This window comes from Mixophyes fleayi, chromosome 2, assembly GCF_038048845.1.
Source record: "Mixophyes fleayi isolate aMixFle1 chromosome 2, aMixFle1.hap1, whole genome shotgun sequence".
NCBI classification, from domain to species: domain Eukaryota; kingdom Metazoa; phylum Chordata; class Amphibia; order Anura; family Limnodynastidae; genus Mixophyes; species Mixophyes fleayi.
The window spans coordinates 24,438,859-24,459,657 of record NC_134403.1 but is presented as its reverse complement, the minus strand read 5'-3'; the positions used below and the strand labels follow the sequence as shown (position 1 = coordinate 24,459,657).

The window sequence follows — 20,799 nt, the reverse complement described above, 5'->3', positions numbered from 1 at the left end:
TGCCCCCTCCATACCTCTCCCATTGCCCCCTCTATACCTCTCCCACTGCCCCCTCTATACCTCTCCAATTGCCTCCTCCATACCTCTCCTATTGCCCCCTCTAGACCTCTCATATTGCCCCCTCCATACCTCTCTTATTGCCCCCTCCATACCTCTCTTATTGCCCCCTCCATACCTCTCCCATTGCCCCCTCTATACCTCTCCCACTGCCCCCTCTATACCTCTCCAATTGCCTCCTCCATACCTCTCTTATTGCCCCCTCTATACCTCTCCCATTGCCCCCTCCATATGTCTCCCATTGCCTCCTCTGTTACAGTCCCCTCCCTATATCTCTCTCATTAGAGCCCCCTTACTATAGCACATTACTGACCTGTAGTTGTGATCACCGGCACCATTCTGCAGTACCGCTCCAAAGGCATTAAAAAAACACATCTTTTGCACAGATTGTTTGTGCATATTTATATAAAGAAAGGTAAAGATGACCAATGATTCTAACCTACCTGTGTACTACAACTCCAAGTAATACAGCAAATCTTCTTGCTGGTTTGGCCAAGTTACAAAGTCCCCCACCAGTGACCTGGTGAGCTTGTTTCATACTTGCCTAGTTTTTGGACCTCCAGCTGGGAGTTCCCAGAGGGAATGTCCATGGTACAAGTGCAAGGGCGCCTGTCATCATGATTCATCGCGCAGCGGGGGCAGGGCACAGTGACTCGATTTGTATCGAAACGCATCATTGCGGCCCCGGTAACTTGAGAAGGTAGGGAAGCGGGTTCCTGGAGAGTGACATAATGAGAGGTATCAAAAAAATCTAATAATAATGATTCAGATGCAAACCTTTTAGGAAGGGGTTCAGGAAACAAAATCAGAAAATTTAGAACACATAAAAAATATATCCATTTTATGTTTTATGCATCCTAAATTGTCTTACTTTGTTATTCTGTGTTTCTATATCACATTTAATTATTGATTTATTTAAAAACACTACATTGCCTTTTTTGCACCTTTTTTTAAAAAAATATATATTAATGCAAAAATTCAACTTACAATGAATGAAAACCATATAAACATCTGCCATGAGCAGTTTACATATGGTGATAAAACGTAAGCAGTTATTATATGGATTTCACAAGCAATAACATATTGTTTGGTGACTAGGAAGAAAATGTGTTTTGATTTGCATATGTTTGTCAAGATCAGCTGACTGTGGTTCCGTTTCAGATCTCAATACTGCCATCTAGTGTTCGTAATGACATTGCAACCAAAATATTTATACTTTATGCCAATGATGAGTGTCTAGTTTCCAGAGGGAGTAAAGGGAATTTCTAAGAACAGGCACTGGTACATCAGTAGCTTTCTGGTTGCAAATTATAGAATATCTGCCTGCCATAAAACAGCTCACCTAATAAGATCTTAGCTTTATACCTTATATACTACAAGTTGGATGTATGATTTTTTTTTTTTCATATAGACGTCCATTACACAGGTATTCCTATTTGCAATTAAACACGTGAAAAGAGCATCAAATATGCATTTAGTTAGGAGTAAATCTAGATAGTGAATTTCTGTGGCTTGGCAAGTCCACATTGAGCTGCGGGAAGGGGGGACAAATTTGAAATGTGTGGACAGATTTATAGTGTCCTAGCTCAGCTCTAAGTTGCAGTGTTAAAATAAAGCTGCCCAGTATCTGGGTACTACATGCAAAGACAGCCAGTATTGTTGTCCCTTCATGCAAAAAATAATAAAGGGGGAAATTTGCATAACTTGCATGGCTTGTGAAGGTGCATATTTGTATCCTTAAGATTATTCTGTTCTTAATGCTAAATGAGGTACTTTTATGCATTCAGCTGGACTGTGATTTATTAATATGCGCTTTTCACATGTTGTTTGAGCAGGTCTCCTTTCATTGATTTGGACTGAGTTGCTAAATGCATGAAAACTGCTCGTTTCCCGTTCATGCACATTATAAACATTAGGTGATATCGAACAGTTATAACTTTTGATTGAATGCAGAGAGCCCTGAAGCCTCAGTGTAACATCTCTAAAATTAAACCATGTACTGCCTATGGGCAAAACACAGCAAAAACTGTGTTGTGGTAATATCTGCTTCCCCAATCTGTAAACACAGGTGCTGGGCAACTTCACAGTGCACCTCAGCTTGTTTGTATGGTGCACAGATTGTTCATCCCCCACAACACTCCGTGTGATTCCCCCCTCTCTTTTCTCTCCACTCGTCCCCTCCCCTCCCCCCCCCCCATCTGGTTCTCTCCCTCCTCCACGGCTTTCTCCCCTCTATCCCCCTCTCTGCCCCGCCCACCCCCCTATGGTTCTTTACCTTCTCTCCCCCTCTCTGCTCTCCCCACCCCCCTATGGTTCTTTACCTTCTCTCCTCCTCTCTGGATCTCTCACCCATTCTGTTTTTATCTACTCTGATCCCCTCTCTGGCTCTTTCTCCTCTCACACCACTCTGGCTCTTTCTCCTCTCACACCACTCTGGTTCTCTTTTCCCCTCTGTTTCTCTCTCCTTCCACCCAAACCAACCCCCCCACCTCAGATTTTGGTTTTCTCTGCTCTCTGTTTCTCTATCCTCTACATCTGTCCCCTACTCTCCCCTACCTGGATCTGTCTCCACTCGCCTTCTTTCTTTTTCTCTGCCCCTCTCTGCTTTTCAATAAAACAATTTTTCTCTCTCTTCTCGCGCATTGACAAAGGAAGTGAAATATAAAAGATGGTTAAAAGAAGTAAATAGAACACATTTATCTAAAAAAATGCTTAAATCTTTTAAAACCTTTATTAATTAAAAAAAATGCTTTATTCACAGATTAAATTTGCAACAACATTGACCAAATCCTCTTCACCACCTCCATTGAACCCCTCCTCATTCCTAATTTTTCCCTGTCATGCCCTAACACTACTGTCTCTCTTTACAACTCTATACTCTCTGATGCCCTTGATACTCCAGCATCAGCCACACCACTTTGTCTCTGCCAATCTAAACACCAAGCCTGCCACTCCTCTATTACTCACTACCTCGAAAGTGCTCCCGCTCTTTGGAACACCAATGGAGGAAATCCAACACTGACGTTGACTTCATTCCCTTTACATTCATCCTTTACTGCTACTATTCTGTCTTCTTTCTTGCCAAACAAAGCTTTTTCACACCCCTCATCTCCTCTGTGTCCATCAACCCCTGACACCTCTTTGCTACTGTTAATATTCTTTTGGGCCATCCCTCACCTCCAGCCCCATTGTCCATCATTGCTCTTGACTTTAACACTTTCTTTACATACAAAATTGACTCTATACATAAACAAAATCTGTTCTAGACATATTTGTCTCACGTTCTAGCCATATTCGCCCATTTTCTCTATTAGTCGTTCTGCCACCATCTGTTCCTACCCTCATGTAACTGTGTCTGAAGTGCTCACTCTTTTCGATTCCTTCTTCAACAACCTGTCCCCTCCAACCTTTTTTGCTCCCTCTCGCCTCACTTCTTTAATCTCTCTCTCCACTGCTGTTTTCCCTCTGCCTTCAAGCATGCTCTCATCTCCCCTATTTTTTAAGAAACCCTCACCTGGCCCATTTTCTCTCTCCAACTACTGCCACTTATCTCTGCTCCCCTTTGCTTCTAAAATTCTTGAATGACTTGTCTTCAATTGTCTGACATACTTTCTCTCTTCCACTCTCCTCTTGACCCTTTAAAGTCTGACTTCTGTCGCCATCACTCACCTGAAATCGCCCTCACTAAAGTGACAAATGACTTCCAGTTAAGTCTAAAGTGCCATTTTGACACTGATTATTCTCTTCTCCTCAACACCCTTCACTTCCTAGGTCTTTGTGAAACTGTCCTATCCTGGTTTGCATCTCTGGCCGCTCCTTTAGTGTCTCAGCTTCCGACTCTTTCTCATCCACTCTTCCTCTCTTTATTGGAGTCCCCTAAGTCTAAGTCCTTGGCCCTTTGCTCTTCTCTATCTGCACCACCTCTCTTGTCGAACTTATTCAATTGTTTGGCCTCCAATAGCACTTCTTTGCTGATAACATGCACATCTATCTTTCCTCCCCTGACCTCTCTCTCCCTCCTGCCTATCCCAAGTATCTAGTTGTCTCTTTGCTGTCACTACCTAGATGTCACATTGCGTCTTCAAACTCAACATCTCCAAATCTGAGCTCATCATCTGTCCTCCTACCAATGTTCCTATCCCTTCCAGTATGTCCCTCACATTTGATTACATAACTCTCTCTTGTGTAAACCAATCCTGCTGCTTAGAGTCATCCTTGAATTTGCCCTCAGCTTTACTCTTCATATCCAGTCCCTTGCCGATTCCTACCACCATCATCTCCTCTGTAACATTACTAAAAATCTGCCCCTCCTCCCTCAGGAAGCAACCAAATTCCTGGTCCATTTGCTCATCATTTCTCATCTCAACTACTGCAACCTCCTTCTCAATGGCCTTCCTTACTCCCACCTTTCTCATGTTCAATCCATCCAGAATGCTGTGGCTAGGCTCATCTTCTTCCACTGCTTCATTGTGGAAATCCCTTCCCTTGGCTCCCTATCCTTTTCAGAATTCCATTTAAGTTACTTAACCTCACTTACAAAGCCCTCACCAACACTTCTACACCATACATCTCTGGGTGGGGGTATACTTCATGATAAGGTCAGCCTCTCTGCTCTGCCTTTGACCTCCGCCTCTCTTCACCTCTCATTACCACCTCCCATGTTCGCCTCCAAGACTTCTCCCATGTGGACCCCCCCTTTAGAGCTCCCAACCCAACCTTGACTCTCCCCCAACCTACAGTCCTTCAAACGCTCACTCAAAACTCAACGTTTCATGCTTGCCTACCCTACCACCTCCTAACTATCTTGTCCATCACCTACCTTAGCCCTCCATCTCCGTTTTATCCCATTTGGTTTTACTGTCTCTTATCCCTCCCTCTAGAATGTAAGCTGTCACTGGGAGGGTCCTCTCTACCCATTGTCTCATGTCTGTCTATTGTCATGTATTTTGCTACATTCTTTGTGGGTACTCACAATGTTGCTCACACTCATCTGTGCTACTTATGCGTAACTCCGTCATGTATTTGTGATTTGCTTACTGTATTAAATATGTCCTATCTGTATTTGTATGATTTTCCAGCATTACAGAATCTGTGGTATAGCATAAATTCCGTTCAATTCTGTGCAATACGCTTGGGGAATCCTGGCAAATTTCAGTCTGGCAAAAGATTATGTAGCAGGTTTAAGAATTTGAAAGCTCTTCATTATATGCTTGCTGAAGCAGTCAGGTTGTTTCTGTTATTATCGGACAGTCGCGTGGAGGAAGAATTAAGCATTTATCCCCCTTGTTAGCTTCCCAGCCATCTCTAGCAGATTACAGAGTAGTGTTCGGCATACCAATACAAACCATACCTGGCGGAATTCCCTAGGAGAGAAAAACTCTTGGGGAGGAGCTCAAGAGGGAGACAAAAGAGAAGGGGAATTAAATGGAATATTAAGAGGAAAATTATATGGAATGGAATGGAGGGAAAATGGAAAGTAAGTTTGCAATAGACACATTAAAAGAACAACTAATATTAAAGTTTCTTTATATCAAATCAATGTTTTAATCAATATTAGATATGTGTTTAGTCAGATAGAGGACCACAACACAACAAAAGTTCATTTTTTTACATCTGAACCATGACAGTAAAATAAATTGCTCTGTGTTGACATTGCACAGTGCAGCCCTGTTTAAAAGTAAAATGTTAGTTCAACACTGCAGTACAGACAGCTGAATCCCCTCCCGTGTCTGTAGGGCAGTGCCCTGGTAGGATTCGATACAGGTCAAAAAGCTGAGTTGGGAAATCACTGGCCTTATGGATGACTTCCCCAATCCGTACGGTCAGTGTCTGCAAAGCAAGTCCGCCTGGTTGTCAGTCACTATCTGCCTGGTTAGTTAGAGAAGCTCCTCCCTCCAATAATGACAACCTGCTGCAGATGCAGAAGGAAGGAGACCTAGGTGGACATATTTGGAGGCTATATATATATATATATATATATATATATATATATATATATATATATACACAAGTTAACCCGTGCATGATACTAATGCATTCTAGTCAAATCAAGCTACTTAAGGTGTTAAAAAGGTTCTTGTCATGCATTTGGGGCTAGGCCAGGCCTCCTCAGGGGAAGAGCGTTACTTCCCGACGCAAGCGCCCTTTTTTAACGTGGTTTTGTCCACATGTCACCACCTCATCATTTTTCTCCATCACCTCATCCTTCATTTTCATCGCCACATCTATCCAGATGTCTATCCAGACACAGGGATCTCTCTCAGCGGTCCTGAGTATCACACTCCTCTCGCTCTGTCACCCCCGGCAACCACCAACCACTCCCCACTGTCACCCCCGGCAACCACCAACCACTCCCAACTGTCACTTCTACTTCAAGAAATATATATATATTTTTTTAAAATCTATATAAACACTTTTAACAATTAACAAATTAAATTAACAAATTAAAAACATCTTAGTATACCAAATTTCAGCCCTTTGAGGGTTTTTTTCCACACACACTAAGAATTTAGTAGGTCAGTGTATAACTCCGCCCAGCAGGTGGCGCTGCAGCTTGTTTTTGTTTTTTTTCACACACAGACACAGACAGACTAACACACGCCACTAGACATTTATATTATAGATTCATATACCCTCCAAATGTGTCATATGTACTATCAAGTTTGGAAATACACAATGCAGATTAATGTCAAATAGCGATGTTACTTGAGCTTTAAGGCTAAATTATGAATGGCAAACTTTCCGTTAAAAATAAGGTCTCATTTGCTACACTGTATGTTTATGAAAGACAGCAGGGAGCTACTGTGGAGGAATACAGAGGATAATTGCATAATACAAGTTAAGACTACATATAGTTTTCAAAAGCTGGAGGTTCACTTTTAGAGGACACTCTAGAAGAGTCCGGCGTCTTGTGTTGAACCTTTCCTGTGCGCTTTTTGAACTGTGTTTAGGGTCATTGTCTTGCTGGAAGACTCATGACCTTTGACTAAGATGCAGCTTTTTCACACTGGGTTCAACATTGTGCTCCAAAACGGCCTGGTAATCTACAGATTCCTATGCATACCATGAACACACCCAGTGCCAGATGCTGCACAGCAACCCCATAACATTACCTACTCTCCGACATGTTCGACTGTAGGGAAGCTGTTCTGTTCTTAGAAAGCTTCATTTTTGCTTTCTGTAAACATAGGGATGATGGGCATTATTCATCAAGGAGCATATCTGCCGATTTTGTGGGTATCGTACGCAAAATTAATCTGCACATGCCCAGACCCGGGCCAAACGCAGCAACGTTCAATTCATTGTCGAGCGCAAAGGAGAATTACAACAGCCTACAATTTCTGGGAGGGAACGGGGCGGGGATGGTGCACTCACCCGTAGTACATGTACAGTAAGGGCGTGCTATACTCAAGCGCACGCAGCCACATCCGGATCTAGCTCTGGGCTTCTCAAAGTTATTTCTTTTTCTGCTGTATCTCTTGCTCCAGCTACAAGGCTAGTTCTGATCAGTAGTGATGACAGTCTCGTATGCATGCTATAACATGTGTTTGTTTTACACACATCAGTCAGTTACTGTCAGGCGCCGTCTCCGCACTGACACTTGGTGCAGGAGACGGACACCTGCATCTTCTTGTCAGCCGCGACCCGTTGCCTAGCAGTGGGACGCAATCTCCTCTCACGAGTCAGCGGTCAGTGTGTCTGACCGCCAAATCTCCATCACCCAATCAGGATGCACCTTTTGGTATATAGAGCACCCTCTGACACATGTTGGGTGCCAGAGTATTGGTTTACTCCTGCTCCAGCGCTTCCTGAACTTATCCAGTGTTCTTCGGTTCTGACTCGGCTTCCTGTTACTATTCTCCTGTGTTTCGTTTTGGTACCTCGCTGCCCGGCTGGTTTGACTATTTGGCTTGATCTGACTTCTCCCTGGAACCTCCCTGTGTACCGCACCACTCTTTTGGATTTGACCTGGACTGCCCAACTACTCCTGTCTACTACTGTCGCTACACCGGTGACTGTCTTGGAGAATCGCGACCTGCATACCCTCTGCAGCTAAGCCCAAACTCCCTTGCGGGGGTCCCTGGTGAATACGGGGGGTATGTTAGAGCGCACATTGCGGTAGTGGGCGCGATGAACCCACCTCTCTTTGAGTGAATCGGCTATAGTCTTGGTACAGGTACCGCCCCTGTGGGTCGTCCTGTGGTTGTGTTCCGTTTTGTCCGGTGTCCCGCTAAGGTAGATATGTGCACCCCGGGTGTGATTGGTTGTCCCCCAATTGAACCCGGGGTTTGATTGGTTGTCCCCCAGTGGAAGAGGTTCCATGGTTAATGCTGGGACAGTTGCATTTGGGTTTTGCCTGGCGGACGTCGGACTGACTGCTCTCTTATCCACCACCATATTTAAATAAACTATTTAAATTTGCCACACTCAGTTCTCGTATCAGTTATTTAAGGTTATAGTTAAATAAGAGTACGAGAGTAAGGGAAGTCAGGATATCAGCCATTAAGCCTTTTATACAATAATTTTCTCTGACCCTAGGGAAATTCACTTTAAAACAGAATACTAACCTCAAACTCAGTTTGCCAGCCTGACTTTTAAACACCATTTGTTTGCATTGTATATTATATTTCTGAGAATATCAAATTCACAACGTTTAGGAAACAGTTGAAAGTTACTCCTCATGTTTGGCAAAGGGTCTCATGATCTAAAGTAACCATGACAACATTGTTAATAAGTGAAAGGTGCAAAGTTTTTCCTGCGAGCCAACACAAGACTATGTGAAGGGCACTTATAGGAATTGTTTTTAGATTTCACAATGAAAATAGAAAATTCATCCAAGCTCCCCATGAATGAAGACTATGGAAGTAACAGAGAAATTTAATGATTGTGTCAGTGGCCCGGTCTGTATAGAATCATTCCATTCCCTCATCGGCCATAGTTAATGAATGTGACCTTTCGGTTCATTCCCAACCAGAAGTCATGGGTCAGCTGTCAGGGAAAAGCTACGTCAAGACAATACATGCCGTATTCATTCATGGCCTTTCTTTCACTTTCACAGATCTAGGGGGAGGAAAACATAATATAATGGCAGAATATATCTGGGTGCTCATGTCTTCCTTTACATTTAGATTGTAAGTTCTTCAGGCAATGTTTATATTATTGTAGCATAAATGACCATTTTCACTGTTTATATAACAGGAATCACAAAAATTAACTTTCATTTATTTGATACTTTATTCATTTATCTTGTGTACATTGCATTTTCAGTTTAGTTTCTTTCTCTGCAGACTTAATGTCATCAGGTAACATTGTTATTTTTTTATATATATATATATATATATATATATTTTTGCTGCTCTAGTATAATATGCAAAACTGCCCTCTAAATATTCAATGAACATAATACGCAACATACCTCACAATACTTACCCAGGCAATATAGGCACGTTTTGTGTAAGACATCATCATCATCGTCACCATTTATTTATATAGCGCCACTAATTCCGCAGCGCTGTACAGAGAACTCATTCACATCAGTCCCTGCCCCATTGGAGCTTACAGTCTAAATTTCCTAACACACACACACAGACATAGAGAGAGACTAGGGTCAATTTGATAGCAGCCAATTAACCTACTATTATGTTTTTGGAGTGTGGAAGGAAACTGGAGCACCCGGAGGAAACCCACGCTAACACGGGGAGAACAGACAAACTCCACACAGATAAGGCCATGGTCGGGAAATGAACTCATGACTTAATAAGTCTTAATAACCACGCCCACTTTCCATGGTGATTAATGATATAAAGACGGTGCTGAAAAGCACCAAAGCTGAAACAAAAAAGCTATGCATTTAGTAAAAGTTTCAAGAAAAATAGTCACCTGAACGTGCAAAACCAGTTTTACAATTCACCCTTGTAGAGTTTACCGTAAAAGAAAACATTAAGTTAAATAAGGCATATTATACTACTTTTTAAATGAATGTGAAAAGGGTATTAAGGATTTAACATATTTAATTCCTCTGAAAACACCCAGTTCTAATCATTTTGTGTGGTCTAAATGATTAGATTGCCAGGAATCGCCCAGTATTACGCTTTCTACATTAAGCTCACACTCCGTTTCACATAAATAGCTGCATTATAAACAGATTGAATTTCACAAAGTCTTCATTAATCGCATGAAGAATTGAAGAATAAAAAAAAAAAAAAAATCAGAACGAATAGAGCCGATTGCAAGGAGTGAACTGCACTTTAAAGGAGTCAAATGTTAAATATATACAGTATAGCCTTTGTCCTCATTTCCAAATTTGCCAAGGGTATAATACGTTTTAAGTAAAATGCAATTTGAGACATTATTCACACAACATTGGCTGCCGTATACTGTAAGTCTAATAGACGTTCTTTAAAAATGCAGTTAGCCTTTAGGCTGACCAATCAGAGAGAAGCCTTTAATGGGACTCTTATCTTGCTTTCAGCTCTACTTTATAAAAGACTGAGATGAATATCTGCCTTAATATGCAAGAAATAGTCTCATTTACTGTATAAAATGGATTAAGCTTCCTTCTAATGAATTTTTTTTATCTGGGACACTGAATTTTGCGCACAATAAGATAAAATTGAAAAAAGAGAAGGTGCTTATTAGATACAACATCACAATTATATATGGATAAATTATATCATAACTGATTGCTTATTGTAATGCCCAATTAGCCGCATTCCTAAGTGATGGCAAGCAATCATTCCTTATCCAATATTTAACTTAGCCTTGGTTCCATTACTAACCCTAAAAAATATGGTTTATATGTTGCCGTAAAGGGGAGGTTGTCCTGGCTTCTGCAGGCAGTATGGTAGAAAATGGACAACATAATGCCTGGGTGAAAAATTACTGCCTTGGCAGGAGCAAGAACCAATGTTTTCCGCGGTCTGCATACAACCTGCTGGTAGCAGGCATTAGGATAGTGTCAGATAGCAGGTGATGGGTGGATCAGATTGGGTGGCAGGGGCGCACGCAGGGGGGGGTTTCTGGTTCTCCAGAAACCCCTCCCCTCCGCTGTCAAAGAAGCGTCCGCGGCAGTGCTGTATTGAATCGCCGAAATGGAGCTGCTGCACATGCGTGGGCACATGCTCCTGGGTGGATGTTTAATTTAGAAATGCAGGTAGCCCAGTGATCCAGCCTAAGGCAGCTGACTAAGGCACTGGCCCGGGGGGAAGGGGAGAGGTACAGATGCCCCCCTGCCCAGCCAGCCCCTGATTTAGGTGTTTGGACTGGGAAAATCAGTGGCACAGCTAAACAGGTCGACATTTTTAATTATTAAAATTTGGGAGGACTCACATTTATGTCCACGTTGACCAGTATGACAAAACAAAGACTCAACATATTTATTTAAGTGGTAATAGACACAATCAGCTTTGATGATGATGAACTGCTGTCCCATCTACGCATGTTTCATACATATAATTTGTTTGTTGCAGTCTCTGAGATTTGCTCCACTATCGGTGTTGTGAACCCCCTGATGCTCTGATTGGCAAAAGGTTGTTCTTTTCCTCTGAATCTTCTAATGCTTTGGTTGTTTGTGAGTGAATGTGTGTTATGTTTTGTCCTGTGAGCACTCGTCATCATCAACATTTATTTATATAGCGCCAGCAAATTCCGTAGCGCTTTACAACCGGCAACAAACAGTAATAAAACAATACTGGGTAATACATACAGACAGAGAGGTGAGAGCAAATTCCGTAGCGCTTTACAATTGGGAACAAACAGTATTAAAAGAATACTGGGTAATACACACAGACAGCGCGCTCTAATGCACATTCTGAACATTCTATTTTGCTGCAGGTTGATTGAGTCCCATGAGCATTTTAATGACTGATTGTCTACAGGTTGCTTTAAGAATGGAAATAGTTCAAAGGCATTGACACTTGGGAGCCACTAAGATAGAAATTGAATACACACAGGTGATGTGCAACTAAAATTGAAAACTGATCAGCTGGTACTTTATGCTGATGTACAGATGGAGCAAATTTGCTTCAGATAGAAAGGTCTGGCTCAATTTTGTCATGGTAATAAGCACCGGATCAAACACCAGGCACATTTAATGGCTCACAACCTAAATGTATATAGTGGTCGAAGTCAGATCATTGACACCGCGAGTTGCTTTAAAAATCCATCTATATTATATGACTAAAAGGCTCTAAAAAGAGGGGCCTATACAATTGTGCCCTCCCCACCCCTTGAAGTTATAATACATTTTTGCATTTACGTGCAAGAACCATAACTCTGCTGTGGGTAGTATAGGAGAGCATTGTTTTTGTATCCTTAAATAACTGATTTCTTAAGAAAAATAATTCCTAATCTCAACCATTGTCGATCTAGTGACCTGTGGCCAGTACAGCTATATATCACAACGTACATCAGTATGGGGCTTGCATGTAGGTAAGTCAACATAGGGTCAGATTAATAGGAGTATCCTGATTATTTTGCCCATCAACTTTTTTTCTTTTGTAAACAAATAACCATTAATAGCCGAATTATTTCCATTTATTTATTTTATACAGACAGGATAGAGCGGGGGTTGCTATCATGGAAAGCTGGTGAGGGGTGTGTCGCGCTTCAATGGGAATCATAACTATGGAGCCTGAGATGTGATGAAAGCATAAGGTGTTTATTGAGCAGATTTAAATCAGAAAATACAGAAAATAGTGCGAACCGAATATTGCTGATACTGCACAGGGATTTCTGAGTAAAGTTGAAAACTGGTAACAAAGGAATACAGTGGACGTAGGTAGAATGGCTGAGTGGAGAGAAAGTGTAGTGATGTCAGCCCCAGAGCACAAGAGAAGCAGGAGAACACAACCATGAGAAATAGCAACAAAACAACAATGACCAGCACAGGTAACAGGGAGAGGCAGGTATAAATAGGGAGCCACCAGGTGCAGGAGATAATTGGTGCAACCGGTTAACCTCTAGTAATGAGAAAGATAAAGCACAATAGCAGCACCTCTGGTGAATAGATGTACTGCAAGATAATACATTTAATGTCCAAAAGACCTGGAGGCAGGAGCTGCCAATACAAAGCAGCATGCAAATGCAGAAAGCTGCAGGCAGATCCTGACAGAGTGGAAGGGAAGGCAAAGGGCAGCACAGAAAAAGTTGTCAAAAATTAAAATCTACGTTTGTGTATCCCCCATCATGAAATTATATTTTGTGGAGAGGGGATAATTAGGTGCTTCATATCTACTCAAGCCAAGTAATAAACATATAGAACACAAAACAGTTCCACTCGTGACAGCAGGCGGAGATCTGTGATTTGTACACTCTTCACTGCCAATTCTACTGGAAGGTCTCATGAAACTGACCTATTCAAATCTTACACCTTTCATTTCTTGTTATTGGCACCATCACAACCCCAGCTGTGCTTTTCCTCTAGTCCTCTTCACCACTTCACCTCACACCAGAAATCACACACGCTTCCCAGTGGGAAATCTTGACTCCATGTTCGATCACTGTAAACGGCAATAACTATAATACTGATTCTCCCACAGATCACGGCTGCGCTGAGCAGAAAGATATTTTGCGAAGAATATGTGAATGTAACAGATGTTAACAAGAGGGAGTTTGTGTTTTTAATAAGTGAACTCATTTTCATTTCGCAGATGCCAAGTCCACGCTTCTGCCAACTAAACAGGTGGTGTTATCTGATATCTTTTCTTTATTTTAAACTTCAAAATTTGGAAACTTAAAGTGAACTTGTTATTGAAAAGTATAATGTCATCTATAATGTGAGAAATCGTAATCAGAGAGACGTTATGTTCTCCCGTTTAGTTGTGTCTGCTGATCACTCTCATTAATTAGAATAATGTGTCATTGTGTCAATGACACAGATGGATTCTGTAAATTGGGTGGAAACAGAGGGGACATTTTACTTACTAATGGCTTAAAATATTTACTTATATATGTCGCCTATCCATACACTGACTAATGTGCTAGGTCTGGTAACTCCTGAGATGAGAGCATTATGAGTTCCCTTATGTGAATGGATAGGAGTTTGCAATGAAGTCACTGGGTGCGTCTAAGCCTCTCAAAGGAGGGATACGTGACACACTGGCTAAGCCTAATTGGACTTTTAGGCTGTTAAACTCTTCTAGCAGCTAGCACCCTTTTGATTCTCAAAATATTGACATTTTAACCATTACTAAGAAGGTAAATGACACTAATTTAGACTTTTCCGGTAAGAAAATTTACATTTTTCAAATTACCGTATATACTCGTGTATAAGCCGAGTTTTTCAGCATACTTTTGTATGCTGAAAAAGGGCACTCGGCTTATACACGGGTGAACTTACCTGGTGTCCGGTCCCTCGGCTGTCAACTTCTGCATATGCTTCCAACAACAGGAAGTTCGGCATTTGGAACTTGCGTTCCAAATGCCGACCTTCCTGTTGTTGGAACGCATATGCGTTCCACTGCCGGGTAAGTGAATCAATCTCTCTCTCTCTCTCTCTCTCTCTCTCTCTCTCTCCTTTTTGTTTTGTTTTTTTTAATTTACAGTGCAATTACATAATGAACAAACAATACAGCCACCATGTTCATACATTTATATCCCTACCCCTTATATACCCCTTTATTAAGGTTAGGTTGTACCCAATGATTTTAGAATCATTTATGAATGTTCCTTGTCATCTAGCTAAAAATGATTTCATAGATTGAACCTATCATTTTTATTTAGGTTTTTAAATTGGGCGCTCTTTTCCACCCTAAGCTTATACTCGAGTCAATAAGTTTTCCTAGTTTTATGTAGTAAAATTAGCTGCCTCGGCTTATATTCGGGTCGACTTATACTCGAGTATATACGGTAATTTCCATCATCTAGGTGGTTAGCATTTCTGCCTTACAGCACTGGGGTCATGAGTTCGATTCCCGACCATGGCCTTATCTGTGAGGAGTTTGTATGTTCTCCCCGTGTTTGCGTGGGTTTCCTCCGGGTGCTCTGGTTTCCCCCCACACTCCAAAAACATACTGGTAGGTGTATTGGCTGCTAACAAATTGACCCTAGTCTGTCTGTCTGTCTGTGTGTGTGAGTAAGTTAGGGAATTTAGACTGTAAGCTCTAATGGGGCAGGGACTGATGTGAATGAGTTCTCTGTACAGCGCTGCGGAATTAGTGGCGCTATTTAAATAAATGGTAATAATAATAATAATAATAATAATCATTTTGCGCCCCTGTGAAATGTACTGCCTCCGATGGCCCCCGAGTATAATGTTATTTTTTTTTTAATAGTACAGTATTAAGGACATGTTACACCCCAGTTACTATTTGTCACATGCCACATTGCATTTTTATATAGACATACCATACACATAACATATGGGGTATGTATGAATACCGCACTCGTGTAGCCCACAAAGTTTGACATGTCTACATTAGTTTGATTTCTTTCATTGTACCATGTGGGCAGCACAGTGGCGTAGTGGTTAGCACTTCTGCCTCACAGCGCTGAGGTCATGAGTTCAATTCCCAACCATGTCCTTATCTGTGTGGAGTTTGTATGTTCTCCCCCTGTTTGCGTGGGTTTCCTCTGGGTGCCCTGGTTTCCCTCTACACTCCAAAAACATACTAGTAGGTTAATTGGCTGCTATCAAATTGACCCTAGTCTCTCTCTATGTCTGTGTGTATGTTAGGGAATTTAGACTGTAAGCTCCAATGGGGACTGATGTGAATGATTTCTCTGTACAGCACAGCGGAATTTGTGGCGCTAAATAAATAAATGATGATGATATTTGTAATACTGAGAAATTTTCCCCATCAATGTTTACTGTCTTTTAACCTAAACAGCAAAACCGTACAAAAATCATTCTTGAACTGACAGATAACACTACGATGAAGGCCAAGTGAAACATACTGTAAGATTTCGGTGGCAGCTAATATACTTCTAAACTAGCAAGTAACGTAGTTTAGCCAGGAGTTATGAGGACAAAGAAACAGTTGAACTGCGCACTAACCAAATAGAAATGCTTATGTCCTGTCAAAGCAGCGAAATTCGATTTGCAAGGTGATCCAACCTGCATTTGATACATAGAAAATATTGGAGAACCAGCGCCAATAGATAGTATGATGTAACAATTATTATATATAGTATATAACCAATCCTTAAAAATAAAAAATTACTTTAATTGTTCACTTAAATGTAGAAAGAAAATAGACATACTATGATCAAAAAATCTCTATCAAAATCATGGCCAGAAAACAAAATACAAAATACAGAACAATGCAAACGATTGCAAGTCCAATTGAGCATAGATAAATTGGAAAACACATAAAGTTCTGAAAAGTCTGGTAGATTCCAAATATATGGCTTCTCTAAATGCCACTAGTAAGTCTCTTAATAATCTGATGTTCCCCAAATATGAAGTGAAACAAGTCCTGAAATATATAGAAATAGTTGAGGATTTGGTTGCACTGTCACCCAGGGTACTTACGGTATGGCTGAGGCAGAGGTTGGGGTTCCCTGTCTGTTGGTTCTGGTATGGTAGCCAAGCCTTGGTCCTGCCCTCAGATTATTAAGAGGCTTACTAGTGGCATTTAGAGAAGCCATATATATGAAATCTCCCATTTAGGGATAAACCACATTAATAACAATAGTTTTATTATTGTAAATCTAATCAAACAACACATTAAGTTGGGTACTTTTCTCTTGCTAGCAGCTGTGAACACGTCTCTTTAATCAATAGAGAATTGTATATATATTTCAGCTCTTGCTTGAAAATGCTGTTGATTCTCCTCTCTAGGAAACCCATAACAACATGGAAAAGGTCAATAAGCAAAGTGGCAAGGTCTAAAAGCATCACATTTCGTCAGGGACAGAATGCAGGGACAACCATTGCCAAAAAGACAGAGGGAGAGGAGAGGAAACAATTAGAACTTTGTGAAAATGTGACATCTTTGTCAGGTTCTTCCAGCGTCCACCTGCTGGGATAATTGGGGCAAAGCCGAGGATCTGTTTTAGTTCTCTAGGTTAGGGCAAGGTCGCAGGTCAAGAGGCACGCCACTGAAAGGATGCCTTCTTCCTGCAGCGTGGACAATGCCACGCTCTCACTCGCTCGGAATTAGGACAATGATGAAACAGTCACTTTTCAGCCGTCACGACATGTGTGATTCATTACAACATTTGCTAACGCTTGTCTGGTTTGTTAATGACATTGAGATTTTCCTTCTCTGTTGCTATAGTAGGAGCTTGTGGTTTGCTGCCTCACCACGCCACAGTAGCTTCTCAAAGGTTATCCAGAGATTATGGGCAACTTCTCAAAGTAAAAAAGAGAAGATACAATTGAAATAGGGTTCATGGCCATGTTGTATGTTGATGTTTCTAGTTCTAGTTTCATAGTAATAACTAAAATATTGCCACCTTCAGATAACTTTAATGTATTGGCATGTGAACGCTCTCCTGCAACTCTTACAAAGTACACTAAGGGTCATTTCAGCCACAAAGTCTGGGGATCCACAATGCTTTCTTATGTGCGCAGGTCCGTCAATTGTCCACTAAGCATATTTTCGGATGGGTGCAGTAAAAACACTATTTCATAGTTATTTTCAGGCATGTAAAGAACTTCCAGAACTTTACACACTAATAAAGTAGTACATAGGTTCATAAAGTAGTTGTTTTATCCAAGGTATGCTGTAAATACACAGGGCGGGTGGCTGGTAGACTGAAAAACTTGTGCAAAAAAAACTGTGTTGTCACACACAGCTATATTTCTGTTAATTTACTGAATTGGAGATATTACTACCCAGAGATATTACTACCCAGACATATGCAGACATATGCAGTCCTCTGTGGTTCAGTACAAGGCAGGGTCCGTGATCCAGTAAGGGAAACTTGTAGGTATTGTTGGCAGCAGGAATTGTCCTTCATATTATCTGTATAGTGTTCTCTATGATTGTATTCTGTATGGTGTTCTCCGTGATTGTATTCTGTATGGTGTTCTCCATGACTTTATTCTGTATGGTGTTCTCCGTGATTGTATTCTGTTTGGTGTTCTCTATGATTGTATTCTGTATGGTGTTCTCCATGACTGTATTCTGTATGGTGTTCTCTGTGATTGTATTCTGTATGGTGTTCTCCATGATTGTATTCTGTATGGTGTTCTCTATGATTGTATTCTGCATAATGTTCTCCATGATTGTAATTATAGTGTTCTCCATGTTTGTGTCTATATAGTGCTTCCTCTGGTTGTGTTTGTAGTGTTCTTCATTACTGTATCTGTCCTTAGATTGTACGCTCCTTTGAGCAGGGTCATCTCTCCTCCTGTCTTTACCACTTTTAACTCTGCTCTCCAGCTACCTAGTCCTCCTCCTCGAGGAACCTCTTCGCCCCGTCCCCTCTCCCTCCCTCCTCTCCCCACTGGGGGTTTCCCTGTCATGCGTGCCCTCCCTCTTGGGCTCCGTCTTATGCGGACCTTCCCCTCTCCCCTCCCCCCCGCCCCTAGCTGTGCTTTGAGCTCACTGAGTTACTGTGCTTATTGTTTACTGCACTGTGCTGTCTCACCTTGTATTGTAATTTTGTTTGTCCCTGTATGGCGCTACGAACACCTAGTGGCGCCCTATAAATAAAAATGAATAATAATAATAATAATAATAATAATAATAATATAGTCCATGATTGTATCCTATATAGTATTCTCCATGATGGTATTCTGTATAGTGTCCCCTATGATTGTGTTCTGTATGGTGTTCTCCATGATAGTATTCTGTATGGTGTTCTCAATGTTTGTGTCTATATAGTGCTTCCTATGGTATTGTTTGTAGTGTTCTTCATTACTGTATCTGTATAGTCCATGATTGTATCCTGTAGAGTATTCTCCATGGTGGTATTCTGAATATTGTTTATAATAATCTCTTTGATTAAACATGCTTTGTTTACATTTTACAAATGTTATCACTAATGACTCCCAACTCATTACATCTATTGAGGCTTCTTTCCACTGAAAAAAAGTCTTCAACTCTGCTGTTACTCATTAAATTTTATGTTTAAAGACATGTCCATTTCTCGCCGAAAGTATTACCCTTGATTTATCTGGATACAAACATTAAGCAGGCATTTTTTACCGAGTGGCGTTGCTGTTATTTAATAGGTAGTGGGGGATAATATTTATTAAAATAGTCAGCTATGGTATATTTTAAACTACGAAAAGATGCCAAATCCTAGTCAATAGATAGTGTCATTCAATAGACACTTTCTAACACTTTTTAAGAATATGTTGTTAATAATTTGTCCTTTTTGTCCACAGATGAACACACAGAAGGCCCAATCCTAACAACAAATAATGGCCTTCATTCCATCCTAGAGGACACGGTTTCTCCAGCTTTTGGAGCCACAGTGATCATTATTGTGACTGTTGTCATTTCTGGCAGTGCGTATCTATGCTTTCTGAAGTACATATGTTCTGGATGTTGTAAAGCAACGCAGGTTGTTCCAGTGAGAAGACTTGACCCATCTCGGTCTGAAGAGCAAGTATAGTTACTGTCTCGTGAACCTATGTAGAAGATGGACTTACCACTGGCTGAGTCATCTCAACCCATGCCTTGAGCTTGCCATAAGAGAGCCACAGGCAGAATGTGAAGAAATGTTTGTCAGACTTGTTATACAGTACTTGGAAGCCATAATCAGTGTTTAAATGTATCATGTTTACGCTGAAGGGAGAACCCTCTCTGTTCCTCTGGACTATCGACAGGGAGAATGGTGAATTATGAGTTTACATTGACTAACATTGTAATTTCAGAGCACAAATGTAGACTGTACGAGCTAAAAGAAACAAAAAAAAAAAAAACCAGAGACTCAAAGAAAATCAGAAAATGCTAAATTACAGTAGTAATAATAATGGGGGTGATGCTTTTGACCATAGCACAATGCTTTGTTAATATTATATTTAATCCAACAATTCTACAGTCAAGATAAATATATACAAAATGTTCAAATGGATTAAAAAGAAAGGGTCAATCAATATTGTTATCCGGAAAGTTATATTAAAATGTATTCTAGTATTGAGTAATATTTTTATAGACAGAAAAATAGTTTCATGTTTTCAAGTGTAAACACCAAAACTTCTTATTGTGTCTTATGGATAAGAGTTTTTGCTTATCCTCGATCAAACAGATCAAAACACCTGGAATTATGGAGATAAAAAAAATAGCTTTAAATCCCTCCAGAAGTGTTCAGGCTTTTATGTTATCTATATTACGCTGTTTTTTTTATCACATGGTTTCAATAAAATCCCCCAATCTATGTATTGGAGACTTTCTGAACCTTTGTTTCCTTTCAAGTCCTCACTTCTTTCATCTTACAAACTTTAAAAATGTTACCAAGGTATTTCTGTTCTACTCTAAACAGTATCTAATTATTCACTGGGCCCTCTGCCAGAAGGAGTTATTTTCATCATTGTGCAACTATTGCTGAAAACAGTTAGATGTTTATACTACACTACAAGATGTACATTGCCAAATGTACAAACAGAAATAATGAACAGTTATGACTAATGAACAGATTAATGGTTATCAAAGCTGCCAATGGTATCAAAGGCTTCAGTTGCCTTCAATTAACACCCTGACGAGTGTAGGCAGTAAACAGACAGTAAAATTTGATCCGTTGTTGCAGTTGGATAATGAAAGTTTTTAAGATACCTGGTGCTGATTATTCCACAATTGGTAGAGTTCCTGGGCCTTGTCTTACATCTTTATTGCTAGCTGAGGGAGT

The 20,799-nt window shown here is 40.7% G+C and overlaps 1 long non-coding RNA gene across 1 annotated transcript in view; it reads left to right on the top strand.

The window, feature by feature from the left end:
• LOC142140050 (uncharacterized) overlaps window positions 1–20,335 on the top strand; it is a 130,930-nt gene extending 110,595 nt beyond the window's left edge. Inside the window, exon 2 of the long non-coding RNA XR_012688275.1 lies at window positions 19,337–20,335. This is a non-coding gene — a long non-coding RNA (uncharacterized LOC142140050). The remainder of the gene's footprint in view (window positions 1–19,336) is intronic.
• The last annotated feature ends 464 nt before the right edge of the window (window positions 20,336–20,799 follow it).